This window comes from Miniopterus schreibersii (assembly GCF_964146895.1).
Source record: "Miniopterus schreibersii genome assembly, chromosome: 16".
NCBI classification, from domain to species: Eukaryota; Metazoa; Chordata; class Mammalia; order Chiroptera; family Miniopteridae; genus Miniopterus; species Miniopterus schreibersii.
Window position 1 is genome coordinate 5,016,730 of NC_138116.1, and position 14,153 is coordinate 5,030,882.

The 14,153-nt window shown below is 54.6% G+C and overlaps 1 protein-coding gene across 4 annotated transcripts in view; it reads left to right on the top strand.

Annotated features, from left to right (window-relative positions):
* SLC39A11 (solute carrier family 39 member 11) overlaps positions 1-14,153 on the top strand; it is a 156,695-nt gene that overhangs the window by 101,152 nt on the left and 41,390 nt on the right. The window lies entirely within an intron of this gene.

Genomic DNA, 14,153 nt, shown 5'->3' on the forward strand with positions numbered 1-14,153 from the left:
CTGATTGAAAGGGAGGAAAGTGAGAGAATAAATACCTTTCGGGTTTTTTTTAAAAAAAAATCTCAACTTTTCTCCAGGGGTCAAAGAATTTTAGAATTGGGATGGACCTCAAAGATAATGTAGGTCACGCCCTTGTTTTAAGAGGAAATTGAAGCTCAGAGGAAGTGTGACTTGGCGAAGACCCCGCTCCGGTCGCGGAGCTGAGCAGGAAGGACTGAGCTGTGCGTTCTGGTTACTGCATCGCAAACGCAGCAGCTGGGGTGCGCAGAGGCCCCCCCCCACTTCTAAGGCCTAGGCAGGCTTCTAAAAAAAATAAATCCCCCCCCACCCCAGAAAACCTTTTCCAACAAAGCTTTAAAACTACGATCAGTGATATGTTATTTTTTGTTGTTGTTCTGAAGTCAAGTTATAACATATGTACAATAAGACAAATCTTAAATAAATATCAAAGAAATTTTACGTATCTGTACATTTCTGTGACCGCTACTCAGACCAAGATACAAAACGTTTTTCACAGCTCGGAAGCCTTCCTTGTATCCTTTCCCAGGTAGTAACGTCCTTTGAGAGGTGACGTATTTTAGCTGTTGGCACTTATTTTAGCACAGATAGGTTTTCCCTGGTCCTGAATATCATTTAATGCAATCGGACCATGTGTTCAGGTCCTTATCTGGCGGCTTTTGCTTTGAGATTCATCCATGGGTGTGTTGCCTTCGTTGGTTATTATTGTTGTTATTATGAGCTGTGTCGTATTCCATTGTATTTGAACGCTGCCATTTATGAATTCTGCAGTGGATGGGTACTGGGGTGTGTCCAGTTTGGGGCTCTCTGGAGAAAACCACAACGAATGTTTTGTACAAGTGTTTCAGTGGACACGTGCACTCGTGTGTGTGTGTACCTACCGATGGGATTGCAGGCATATATGTTTAGCTTCACTGTACCAGCCAAAGTTGGGAAAGACATTTTCTCACCATAGTATTCTGTGGTTTTTATTACTGGTGTTTTCTTCATTAAAAAAACAAAACAAAACCCCAAACCCCAGAGACTTAGAATGGTCAGACAGACTTCTTTTGAACACTGCAGATTTGGTCCATGCGTTTCTGTTTTTCCCCCAAATCCCACTAAAATGACAGTAAGGAATTAAAAAGTGGATACCTGCAAGGACAGAGCCCTGGCGTGGTGAGGGGTCAGTAGATGCTTGGAATATGGAAAGCAGATGGAAGAGTGGTAACTGATGGACGTATAGAGTGGAGGCACACCTAAGCTTTCAAAAACCTGCAGGATGGAAGCAGCTAGGAGGCCAGCTGAGATGGGCTACATCACTCCTGGGAAACCTGAGAGCCCAAGGCGTCAGGCCCGGGGCAGCGTGGGGACGAGACGGGACGCCAGCAGGACTGTTGTCTGTCACCTGTATCAGGAGAATTTAGATCTTTATTCCACACCCAGCACCTGAACAGTCACCTCCCCTGCAGTGTGGCAGGACAGACCTTTATTATCCAGGGAAACGAACCCAGGGAGGCATCTGATAAGCGAATCGCAGGAGAGGGCCAGCTGGAGAGGCCAGGAGGAGTTAAAGATGACGGTCATGCCCAGCTGGTGTGGCTCAGTGGGTGACCCATGCACCCGGAGGAGGTCACAGGTTCAGCTTCTGGTCAGGGCACATACTGGCGTTGTGGGCTCGGTCCCCAACAGGGGCCAGGCAGGCGGAAGCCGATCGATGTTGATGTTTCTCTCTCATCCATGTTTCTTCATCTCTCCCCCTCTCCCTTCCTCTCTCTCTCAAATCAATAAAAACGTGTAAAAAAATGAAAGTCGCAGTGGACACAGGGAATGGTGAAGCCAAGAGTAAGTGTATCATGTCCTCCAGGCAGAAAAGGAAAGGCCCCTCTGCTGGAGAAACCGAAGGCTCTCAGACAGATGACCTCCAGACATGGGCCTTGGAGCCCAACCACCAATGCGGTGACTTGATGCTCAGTCCCCCCGGGTCTTCCACCACTGACCAGCCGCGTCCACATGGGGCTGCCAGTGCGCTTTTAAATACCTGGGGGTTAAATATGACTGAACAGCCCAAATTCCTCAGGCTTCTGAAAGGTGCTTTCCCTGAGGAAGATAAAAGCCGAAAACGAACTTGGAGATAACAGAAACAAGGCAGATCACAAAACGACATGAACACAGACACAAGAAGATTAATTCCCTCAGAGGGAGCGGGCGAGGACACTCTTAGTAACGGAAAGGGGCGGTCAGATAAAGAAGGAGCTCCTGGAAGTTAAACACGAGGCGGGCAGGTTTGACAAGCAGCAGGAGTTCAAAGGCCAAGTGAGGAAACCTCTAAGGAAACAGCGAAAGGCTCGTGGAGGCAGCCCGCCTAGCAGGAGGAGGAGGCGGGCGATGGGTCCCGGGGGATCAGCTCCCTGCCCTTGGGCATTCCAGCAAGAAGGAGAAAACGGACATTAGAATGACAGTGTCCCCAAAATGAAGCCGGTGAATTTTCCGGACCGGGAAAGGTCTCCTGAGTGCCAGCCCCGTGAGTGAGAAAGGGACCCTCGCCAAGACGCGTCCTCACGAAACCGGCCGGCCGTCGAGCTCGCAGGCATCGGGAAGCACATCAGACGCCCCGCTCCGAGCCGGGCCCACGGGGGAGGCTCCAGGCTCCCGGGCGCCCAGCTTTCAGAGTCCCGAAGAACTTGACGCTGCATGAAGATCGAGGTGAAGCCAGGGATGGAGGTGAGGACAGGCACCAGGGCCTCGGGGACCGCCGCAAGTACTTTGCCTTTCATCTCGAGAGCAGTGGGAAGTAAAAGGGGTTTTAGTCATGCTTCATTTGGAAGCAGGAGCCTCTGAATTTCAAGGAGGCGCCGAGACCCTGTGCGCAGCGTGTGGGGACTATTCCCAGGTGCTGCCATTAGCTCCAAGGCGCAGTCTCATTTCCCCGGGATGCGCGAGTCGCTCCAGGAGGACGCCGCAAACTGCAGGCACAGCTGGGCGCTCACAGCGACCTAGATTTTGAAGCTGCTGTCACCTGTTGGAGGCAAGACGGCGGGTCTCTCCAGCTTCCTTCCCCGGCCTGTGCAGCTCACCTGGGCGGGGTGCGCAGTGTGGGGCACGCAGAGGACTGGCCCACGTTTGCAGAGCAGGCCTTGCTGCTCCTACCGGCCGTGCCGCGGGGGTTTAGAGGGGATGTAGGAGTGAGACTCGGAGAAGCACAGCTTGTGCACCACGGCTGCTTATTCCCTTTCTTCCCATCTTCCTCCATCAGTTCAGGCAGAACCCTGTGCCTGTCGGCAGGCGTCCCCCCTAAAAGGGAGAAATCTGTTACCCTTAATCCTGTCTTCCTTTATCTGTTTACACAGTTCATCCTTTCATCAGATCCTCTGTTTTATGTCAAAGAAAAAATTTGTTCAGTTCAGGGGTTACACATATAAATGCCTTGGCGGGCCAGGCAGCTCATGTAAATAAGGCCAGCCAGGTAGTAAAAGGCAATAGGGAGGGGTGGGGCCTGTGGCTAACTGGAGATGCTCGCCCAGCTACAGGGTTTCTTAGTGTGCCTTCTGTGGCCTGTCTGTGGCCCCTGTTTGGGTGGCACCCTGGGAATCTGTGACCCTGTGTCTGATCGGGGACCGTCCCAGTTCTCTCTCCCAGGCTGTACAGCAGCCTTTTGTCTGGAAGCCTAGCTGTACATCCTCATTTTAGCTTTCCCCACACTCCACCTCCAGAATTACCTTCCTAAAATGGAAAATATGCTTATCAGTCTCCCACTGAAGGCCCCTGCTGACTCACAGAGCCTGTAGGATGCAGCCTAAACATCTTGAGATGAAAATAAGGCTCTTTGTAACTTTCCCCAAACGTTCCACTCACACTTTGGTTTCCCTGCTCACCTGAGGGCTTTTTGAGTCTTGTTTTGACGCTGCGTTTGCATGCCTGGCGCCCGGCACAGCTGTGGTAGAGAGTCCGTGCTCCGTGCCTCGCGAGTGAACTTGCTCACCCATGAACTTGCTCACGCGTGCACTGCACACAGGACAGAGCATGCTCACGTGTGTGCTGCACCCTGAATGGAGGTCATGCCCTCACTGATTTGCAGTGGGGGGTGCGGCTGCACGAGGGGGCAGTGACCTCAGTGGGGGAAGACCTTGACCTTGGTCTCACAGCCCCGTCCCAGCGAGCCGCCTCAGCAGGTGCGCTGGCCCTGGGGGGGCTGTGAGAGTCCTGACAGCGTGTGCAGTGTCGCATGGTGCATGGCAGTGGGAGATAGGATAGAATGCCAATTGGCCTAGAGCAAGGGCTCTGGAACAGACGGGCTTGGGTTCAAATCCTGACTCCACCACGTCCCACCTGCAACCTTGTGTGTCTGAGAGCCTGAAGTTCTCTGTGCTGCCCTGACGTCTTTGAGCCTCAAAGGGCCCCGTAGTTCAAGCTGAGTTTTCTGGTCTCATCAGATACGCTCCCCACACACAGAGTGGGACAGGTTCCTATCAGCCAGGCCGGCAGCACCCCACCCGGTCCCCAGCCTAATGGATTCACTTCCCTGCAGCCGGCAGGACTATCCAAACAAGCGCGGTGCATCCTCCCTCGGGGATCAAGAGCCACCTCTTCCTGTCATCAGCACGGAGCCTGCTTCCTGTGGCCCCTTCTGGTTCACTCTGCTCCTGAGTACAACTCCTAGGTGGACCTGCGTGGTCTGTGGCGTCCCCTCCCCGGCTGTGAGTACATGTGACTAACACACTGTTGCAACATCTGTCCAGTGTCAGGGGTCCTGTTTTGGCTCCTCTCAGACTGTTTAGGGTGAGGCCTCCCTCTCACTCCCAGGTGAACAGGAGATGGTCAAAGCACCTTATAAAAATGACCTAACCTCTGTGCCTCAGTTTCCTTTTCTGTAAAATAAGAGGTTATCATAGCCCCCACATTACAGGGTTTCCATGAGCATTGAATGAAATAATATCTGTAAGGCACTTAACAACTGTGTCTGACATACAGGAAACCCTGCTGGCGTGTTCGCTGCTATTGACCTAGTGCCGTGGCCCTTGACCTTGAGCAGGCATCAAGGTCACCTAGAGAGCTTGGTTGTCCCCCACCCCCAGAGTGTCTAGTTCCGTAGGTCTGGGATGGGGCTTTTCTAACGAGTTCCTGAGTCATGCTGATGCTGCTGATCTGGGACCCCACTTTGAAAGCCACTAGCTTCCTGGAGGGATCCCGATGAGGGAGCTCGGATTTTTGTCCCTGACCTGGGTTGAGTGATGATATGGATGCCATCTCTCCTTTCTGTGCAGTGTGCCCCTAACTTTGCACGTAAATGTGACCTGAGGTCCAGAAATTCATTGCTTCCTTTAAGAGCAGGCCTCCTGACAACTGTGAGATAAGAAGGCAGATGCCACAGAGATTATGAGCAGGACATAAAATCGATGGCCATATGTCATTCATGCAGACGCCACCTCCGTAAACAGACCAGATGGGGTGGCTCTAATGAGGCCCTGACATCCCCCCCGCCTCCTGATGATGGAGACCATCGTGTTTGGTGACCTCACGTGGTAATAAATGTTTCTGGGATGATTCTGGGTCCTCAGTGCAGAAATTATTAAATTAAGGATGCAGGGAAACGAGGCTCGCCTTTAAGGGTCACTTCTGTCCAAATAAAGGAAAATGTCAGTGCTTAGGGTAGACCCTCAGCCATAGGACAAACCGTGTTAATTAGCCTGGCTCCCGCTGTGGTTGTGAGTAACCGAGCTTCACTCCATCGGAGCGTGCGTGCTGACCGTGGTGGCCGGTGCCGAGGAGGCAGAAGTGGCCCCCATAGCAGTGTGGCCGGCCCGGTGGCTGCGACCAAGGCCAGCTGACCAGGCTACAAGTCTCGCTATCTCTGCAGAACTGTGCGAACATGGCCTTCTGTTCTTGGTGTCTGTGTGTCATCTCTTATTAAAGGGACATCAGTTACTGGATTCAGGACCCACCCTAATTCACTGTCACTTCCTCTTAACTGATTATATGTGCAAAGACCTCATTTCCAAGTAAGGTCATGCTCTTAGGTTCAGGGTAGACATGAATTGTGGGAGATAATCCAATACAGTAGATTATTTCCTTGTGCAGTTTATAGTTTTCTGAGAAGGCTCCCTGCCAACTAAATCCCTCCCTCTCCTCACCCCCGTTTCCTCTTACCTAGCAGGCCAGGTGAGACCTGAGCCTATTACTAGAACTTCTCGATGCCCGAGCCTGGTGGAGAGGGAAAGGAGGGAGAAGGTGGCATTCTCTGAGCTCCAAGCCACTCCAGGCTCATGGGATGTGCCCCTGACTTAGGCTTAGGAGGAAGAATAAAGCACTCTAGCCTAGGTGGTGCGTGTATATGGTTAGATCCAGGCAGCTGGGAGATGCTCAAGCCAGGGGCCCCTGCTTCCTTTTCAAAGAAGCTTTGAAATGTTTTAAACAAAGGAGTAGGTCCCACGAAATGGCCTGTTCGTCAGCAGTTGATTGGGTCCACTGCCTTACTGATTTGATTCTTAAGTCAACTGACATGTCCAATTAATGCAAGTTTGGGAGTCCCCGCTAGGCATGACGTCAGACTGGTCTGTTTACCTTTGCTTGGTGAAAAGGGGTCTTAGCGGTACCTTAGTGGGCTCAGGTCATTCCAGGGAGACGCAACCTTGGCCCATTTAATTACGTGCTGCTCTGGAGCGACTGTTTTGCAAAACAGAGCTATAACAGAAGACCTGTTATTTGGTTGCTTGGAAACTAGCGCTTTTACTACCCGAAGTCGTCACCAAGCCCTTCTGAGGAGGCAGGGCAAGCTGCCAGCAGCTCTCCCAAGTCATAAATTTCTTAGGAGCCAGGCATAATTCAGTGGAGCAAGAAGATGGAGATTTTAGTGGCAGTCGTTCCCTTGCAGCAACCTGAGTCCTTGCCGAGGGCACGAGCCTGTCTGTCCCCTCCTTTGGCTCCAGCCGGCTGTTACTCAAGCACCCTTGTTCATTTGCGTTTCCATAGGCCAGGTCACCATGCAGTGTGAGGACCGCAGAGTGTCTAGAGACCAGCAGTGATTCTGTGACATCTTGCCACTGGAGACACTTGGAGGCCCAGAGAGGTCAGTGGGAAGCCAAGCAGCTCTGGCTTCCAAGTTGGCCCCACCAGCACTTATCGCTGTTAATATCATCCCTGGGTCTTTGGCTAAAATTTAAAAAAAAAAAAGTTTTTATTGATTTTAGAGAGAGGGAGGGAAATAGAAACACTGCTGAGAGAGAAACATCAACATTAATCAGCTGCTTCCTGCACGCTCCCTGCTGGGGAAGGAGCCTGCAACCTGGGCATGTGCCCTGACTGGGAATTGAACCAGTGACCTCCTGGTTCATGGGTCCACGCTCAACCATTTAGCCACACCGGCAGGGCTGGCTAAAATTTTAAGTACACACCCAGGCTGATAGGAAATTGAGGTGCCTCCCTGTACAGGCCCCATCGGAGGGCCAAACTGCTCTGTGGAAGTCGGCGTTGTGGTCTCCAGCCCCCACCCTTCCTTGAAGAAGCATCTGCCTTGTTCACGGCTAAGCCTGAAACCTTTTCTGGGTCTGCAGGCCAGTGGTGGTCACATTGCTCAGGTCCTGTTGTCGTGGGTATGGAGGGGCTCGGAGCTATGGCCAGCCCGGTGCCACCCAGCAGCAGGCGCCACGCCGAGATACCCCACGCGTGCGCGATGGAGAAAGTGGCCCGTCCTTGCCTGTGAGATGCGTTTTGAAGCAGCGTCCAGCCTAGGGCTAAAGCATGCCTCTCAGTGAGCTTCAGGACGGTCCGATCGCGCCCCGGCGTGGCTTCTCCACCCAAGGCTGGGATCCAGGGATACACGGGCCTCTTTCTCTCTCCTTCCCCTTCTCTTCATGCCCTTGTTTGTGTCCTTCATCCGTTCGCCTGCCCTGAGCCACGCCCTGTGTGGCTCCCACGGCCACGGAGATGTAGAAGATCCCCGGGCAGGGCTGCGGCCCCCCGCCCCGAGGAGCTCAGAGGCCCGGGAGGGGGAGAGGAGCGCTGTATATTAAAAACAGAGCACAGGGAAGGGCAAGGATGTGTGTTGTGCTTCACCTGGGGTGCTGGTGGGCTGGAGAGCCCCGGAAGGTCCTGAACGTGGATGTGCTGGTAACGGGACAGTGCTTGGGTGCGATGAGGAAGGACCGATGCGGCGTGAAGGGTGCGACCCGATGACTTTCCTCACTGGGCGGAGGGATGGCAGCAGGTTCCGGGGGGAGTGGGGAATGAAGTCCACCCCGTCCCACAGTGACCGCTGCACACGGCCCCGCTCAGCCCTCCTGGAGGCCCGGCTCACAGCCCCTTCCACGGTCCGGGCTCAAGCGGAGGAGGGGAGTCCAGGAAACAGCTTTTCATCTCGGGGGTGTCGCCAGGCCAGGTGAATGAATGACCTGGAAGAAGAAAGGAATGTCTGGGCACATTTCAATGAGGAGGGGTGGGAGGGGAGCAGGAGGGATGGTCGGGAGGAAAGAAAGCTGCCCTCACTGGGGCAGGAAAAGGGGCGCTGGGCAGGGGGGGTAAGCCCTCCTTTTCGGGGAGAGGGAGTGAGGGTGAGAGCGCGCTTTTGCTCCTTCCCCCCCCAGACCTTTGACACCATCTCCATTTCTTTTTCTGGTGGCTCGTTTATTGCGTTTTTAAACTTAACACAATGTGAGACGCTGCATTTTCCCAGATGGTTTGAGATCTAAGGGAGAAAAATCACTTTCTCTGTAAACTGCACATTGATTTCCCTCGCTTCTAAAGATTGTAGTGGCCTCGGCCGAGGCTGGTGGACACATTACAGTCTAGTCTGGTCCCGTGAGGAGTCTGAGCCCTGGGCTTTGTTACCGATGTCGAGTCTCATCCCTCATGGCGTTTGGGGTGTGTGTGGGGGGGGTCAGGTGGCTGCTTGAAACTTTAAAGATAGTCCGTCAGACCACAGAGCCTCTCAGCCTAGAGGCTCTGACTCTCGGGGACAGGTGAGCCTCAGGGCTAGATGTGCTGTGACTTCCCATCTCCTCCAGGTCAGCTCCCATCGGTCACAACATGCCCAGTGGCTCCCGGGGCACATTGTGCTCCTGGGCTCCTCGCCGTTCCTGAAAGCGTAGGGCTGTTTTCAGGATTCTTTTAAAATGAGCAGCACATTAAACATATAAAACAATACCTGACATATGGTAAACGCTACATGATGTTGATGGTTATTTTCGGCATCACTGATTATAACCAGATTGTACATTATGACAAGCCCTTGCGGCCTGCTCACGTGCCGAGTGTGGGCGAGAACGCCAGCCTGCCTCGGGAGTGCAGGGTCTGCGCGTGCTGGCCATCGGCAGGGGTCAGCACCTGTTTGTTGAATGAATACTGTGGACCGTGAGCTGTGAGCTGTAAGGTCTGAATCAGTTGAAGGCCTTTCTTGCCATTCTTCCCAGATGCACAGATGCTGTTCCTCCAAATGCACAGGTTGCTCTGCAGGGTGTTTATTGGGCGTTTCACTCTTTTGGCCAGTGGGATGGTGTGTCAGCTCAGGTCCTCCAAGGAGCAGGGGCCAGGAAGGGATCAGATGTGCAAGAAATTGGTTGGGGGACATGCCTGTTTGGATCTAGAGGAGGGAGCAGCAGGTGGCAGGGGGAGCCTTGGCCTGCGGTGCAGACCTGGCACCTGTGAAAGGAAAGGGGGAAGGAAGGAGGGCTGGGGAGGAACCTCTGACCTTGGCACAGTTCCGAGTCAGGGCAACGTGGAGGGAGGTCCTTGAGCCAGATGTGTTCTCTAAGAAGAGTTACATGAGCCAAAGATGTTCTCTAAGAAGAACTGCGTGTCCTGCACTGGGCCCAGCCCCCTTCCCCCATGATCAGTCAACTGGTGACGGGATGTGGTGATGGTCCTTACTGGGGCCATCAGTCACTTTGGAACTGGTGGGCAGAGCTCTGGGTGCGCTTGCCGAGGCTTCCTCAGAAGGGAGCAGGAGCCTGAGTGCTCCCTGGGATAGATGGGGGGCAGGGGTGGGAGCCGGGAGTTGGGGAGGGAGAAGTTAGAGGCCAGACTAGGGGTTGTCCCAGCCGCCGGTGAGCGCTGTCCAGCGGCCCGGTGCTGAATTCTGATGGGCTGCTAGTTATGCGAGGAGCCTGCTGCTCCCTAGGGGGATCGGCCTCCCGGGGAAACACTGAATCGTTTGCCACAACCCGTTGCCAGATTAGGAAACTGAGGCCAAGAGCCAGAATGACACACCACCACCATCCTTTTGTTTGTGGCCAGATCTGGGACTTCCCGGTGAACTTGCTGCGTGATTTACTCAACAACACGTCAGTGTGGGCACCGTGCTCAGTGCTGTCGGGTGACCAAGGCGTCGAGAGCAGACCCCTGTCCCCGGGTGCCCATAGTTTTCACCACAGCCTGTCTTATCTAGACAGGGATTCCCCAAGAAGGTCAAGGGTTGGGGGTGATATTTGGGAATGAAGCAGGCAGGCCTCTGTCCTGTTTCCTTGGTGTTGTGTTAATCAAGGAGCTAATGCATTTAAAATTTCCGCATATTAGACATGGTGTAAGTTTTCCGTTGAACAAGCAGATGTGTGTGTTGTTTGTTGTACCTGTATTTTTGGAGTGTGGTAAAACACGTAGTATAATATGAAAGTTGCTACTGTAACCGTTTTAGGCCCACGGTCCTGTGGCGTTGAGCACGGTCGCACTGCTGTGCAGCCACCGGCACCATCCAGCTCCACAACTTCTCCATTTTCCCAGACTGAACTCTGTCCCCATGAAACACTAACTCCCCCTCCCCTCCCCCTGCCCCGCCCTCTGTCTCTGTGAATGTGGCTACTCTGGGGGCCTCCTGTAAGTGCACCCATACGGCGTGTGTCCTCCTGTGACCGCCTGTTTCACTCAGCATAATGTCTTCAGGGTTCGGCCTTGTTGTAGGATGTGTCATGACTTCCTTCCCTTTTAAAACCGAGTAATATTCCATTGTGTGTGCTGAATGGGCTTTGAAAGGTTGGGAACCTCTGCTCTGCTGTGTCACGGATGAGAGATGCCCTGGAGAGACGAGTGCCACTCAGGGCTGAGGGTCATTGGGCATCACGGGCTCTGGAATCTCACCCCCGGGGGTTTAAGTGTTTTTCTGAGTCCCAGCTACTGGCGAGCAGCGTGAACCCTGGCCAGGCAGGGAGGGCGGTGAGCAGGGAAGAGTGTCCAGGGGTGAGGCGTTCGAGAAGTTCCATCTAGAAGCCAAGCGGGAGCCCAGCTGGCTCCCACCCGGTCATCCCCCAGAGGCTGGCGGGATCCGGCTGCACCAGTGGCCCTGCCTTATTCCAGCGTTAGAGAGGCTGGGGGGTGCAGAGAGGTGGAGCGGGCAGGCCCGGTGGGGGAGAGGGAGAGAAACTGACCCCAGTTCCTGCCTCAGGTGAGTGCACAGCCCCGGCCAGCAGCTGGGAGGCCGAGGCCATGCTGGGCCACGGGTGGGTCTGTCACTCCTGGGCGTCACTGGCATTGATCAGCCCCCCTTCACCTGCAGCCCAGGGAGTGGACATGCGCCTTCACCCCGTCCCACGGGGTAAGGGATGGGAAAATACTGCGTTTACTTGGAAGACACGTTTAAAAGAACTAAGCATGAGGTTTTTCTTCCACCCAGCGAGAGGAGGGGCTGTGATTAGACCCCTTTGGGTGCACGCTCCTCCGGGGCCACCTTTACTGCAGCTTAACAAGGGAAGGTGATTTATAGTTGGGGAAACCTTTCATGTACACGGTCTCCCTCAGACCTTACCTCGACCTGGTGGGGCAGGTTTTAGGACACCCTCCCCGGCCTTGCTCCGAGGCCACGGGGCACCACCCTCATTCTTAAATCCCCAACCCACATCCCACCATGAGCCCCCGTGGCCTCTTCTGCCAAGAGGAGCAGCTAGCAGTGCGGTGACGCCTGCCCACCCTTTCGCCGCCGACTGGGGGGGAGCCAGGCCGACTGGTGTCCGGGTGCTGTCTGGGCTCTGGAGGTTGATGAAAAACCTTCATTATCTCTCTACCAGCACTGGGTCAAGCTCTGAGTCAGGCTTTTCTTTGCAGGATGGAGGGGAAAACAGTCTCTCCTTGGGGAAGCCTTAGACAGCGAGATAAGAATAAAACTGACAAATATGTCATTACCAGCTTAAAAAATAGCCGGCTGGTGGTGACTTGCTTTCATGAGCTTGTATCTGCAGAGGAATACTGCTGGCAGTTTCATTGGAAAGGAAAGCACCCCAGCTGTGGCCAGCCCAGCCCCCCAGAGCTCTGGGCACAGCTCTCTGCGTGCCATCGACGGTACCCCAGTCAGAGTGACCCAATTCCTAGACAGATTGCCCTTTGTGGCAGGTCTGCAGAGATGCACCTGAGCCACCTCTGACTCCTGCCACTATTCATTTCCTCTCCTATGTCTGGGCTACAAATGGCAGATACGTCAAGCAGCTTTGACAAGATTCAGGATCAGCCCCACACTCCTGAGCTGGAACACCGAAGGCTGGTGATAACATGCCCTCCAGGACACCTGGAGCTTACATTGGCTCCCCCTTGCTTTGTCCAGCCCCACCGGCCATGGACAGTCTCACTGACCTGTCATTGAGGCTCTTCTGGTCGCACAAGACAGATCCTGGGGCGACCCTAGGGAATGTGGGGCATTGAAGGGGCTGAGACTGCAAGGAAAGCTACCTCCCTCCTAATGACCCAGTGCCCGTAACCACTCCTGTGATTGCCCCCCAAGGGCGTCCACATCAGTTGTTACGGATGAACCAAGGGCAGTTTGGGGGAGCAGCATTGCTCTACTGTGGAAATGCCCCTTTGGCCTGGGCAGGTACAGCTTTACCATAGTAGTTTCTCTTAAGACAGACGGGCCCTGCCTGCCCCCCCTTGGGTGTCTCATGGATAGAATAAGGTGGGCTTTGTGGATGGGTGGTCCAGTGTTTTAGCATTTAAACGACTGATTCAGACTTTCCCCTACTTGGGCCACCTTTCCGGCCTGTTTCCATCCACACACGTGTGAACCCGTGTCCCTGGGTGGTGTGTGCTCACCTCTGCACAGGTTCCTCCTCCCTCCTCCCAGTGCTGCGTCCCTGGGGGTGTCTCTGAGCTCCCCCACCCGTGAGAGCGGATCCGTTCCCCGGAGAGGCTCTGCCCCTCCTGCCTCCTGCTCCAGCGGTGTCCCCCTCGCCCCTGCCCGTCACGCCTGTGTCAGCTTAGCAAGTAGCCGTGTGCAGAACATGTCATTAAATGATTTTCAGCGCTGCAGTGGTGTCGCAGTCTCCCAGTTGACGGCGCTGAGCTTTGTCATTCCCGCACCCGCCTCTTCTCTTCCTCAACCCTCCTTCTCCCCCTCTGCCCCACTGCCGAGTGGAAGAATTAACCTTATGAAATGAAATGTTAGATTTGCCGGAGACGCCTGTTGGAGAGACAGCTCTGTGCAACCTCAGAAGAGGCCCTGTCTAGCTACCTAGCGTGTCCAAGGATACACTCCCAAAGGCAAGGATCACCAGACATTCGAGGAAGACCCAGAAAGTGGGAAAGAAGGACCGAAATAAACAGGACCACGTCCCCGGGAGAACACACGCCCCGGAGACCAAAGATGAGACTGCGAGCATTCTCGGTAGAGCGTTCAGCAGACTGAAGTGGCTATGACCGTGTCCGCAAAGCAAGAGCGAACCGGAATCGAAAAGGAGCAACCGGGAAATACGCAAGAGTTCCTTAAAATTAATAAGATAATTGCCAATTAAAAAAAAAGTGAGCCCTGGCTGGTGTGCTCAGTGGTTAGAGCGTTCGCTGGCGCTCCGAAGGCTCTCGGGTGCCCGGCATCCAGCGGGCAGAGGCCAGGGGCGCGGGCCAGCCTCCCGTGACAGACGCGGTGGTGAGAAGCCTGCTCTGAGCTCATCGCCCTGGGAGCAAAGCGTCCTTGCTGTCCTCTGGTTTTCACAAGGACCTTGGCTGTTATCCCAGGTGCGAGCCCAGGTCCTGTGGGGGGGGGGGACTCAGGAGGGATGCGGCGATGGCGATGGCGATGGCAGACACGCCTGCCTTCCCGCCGCAGGAGAGGGCTGGACGGGGCAGCTCAGCGCTGGCGCCCATCGCCCTGTTTGCCCTCCAGGCCCCGCCATCCCTGCCCCCCGCTGCACTCCTGGCACCGGGTTCCTGGCGTGTCTCCCCCTCTTTGCACCTGAGTTAATGGTGGCAGC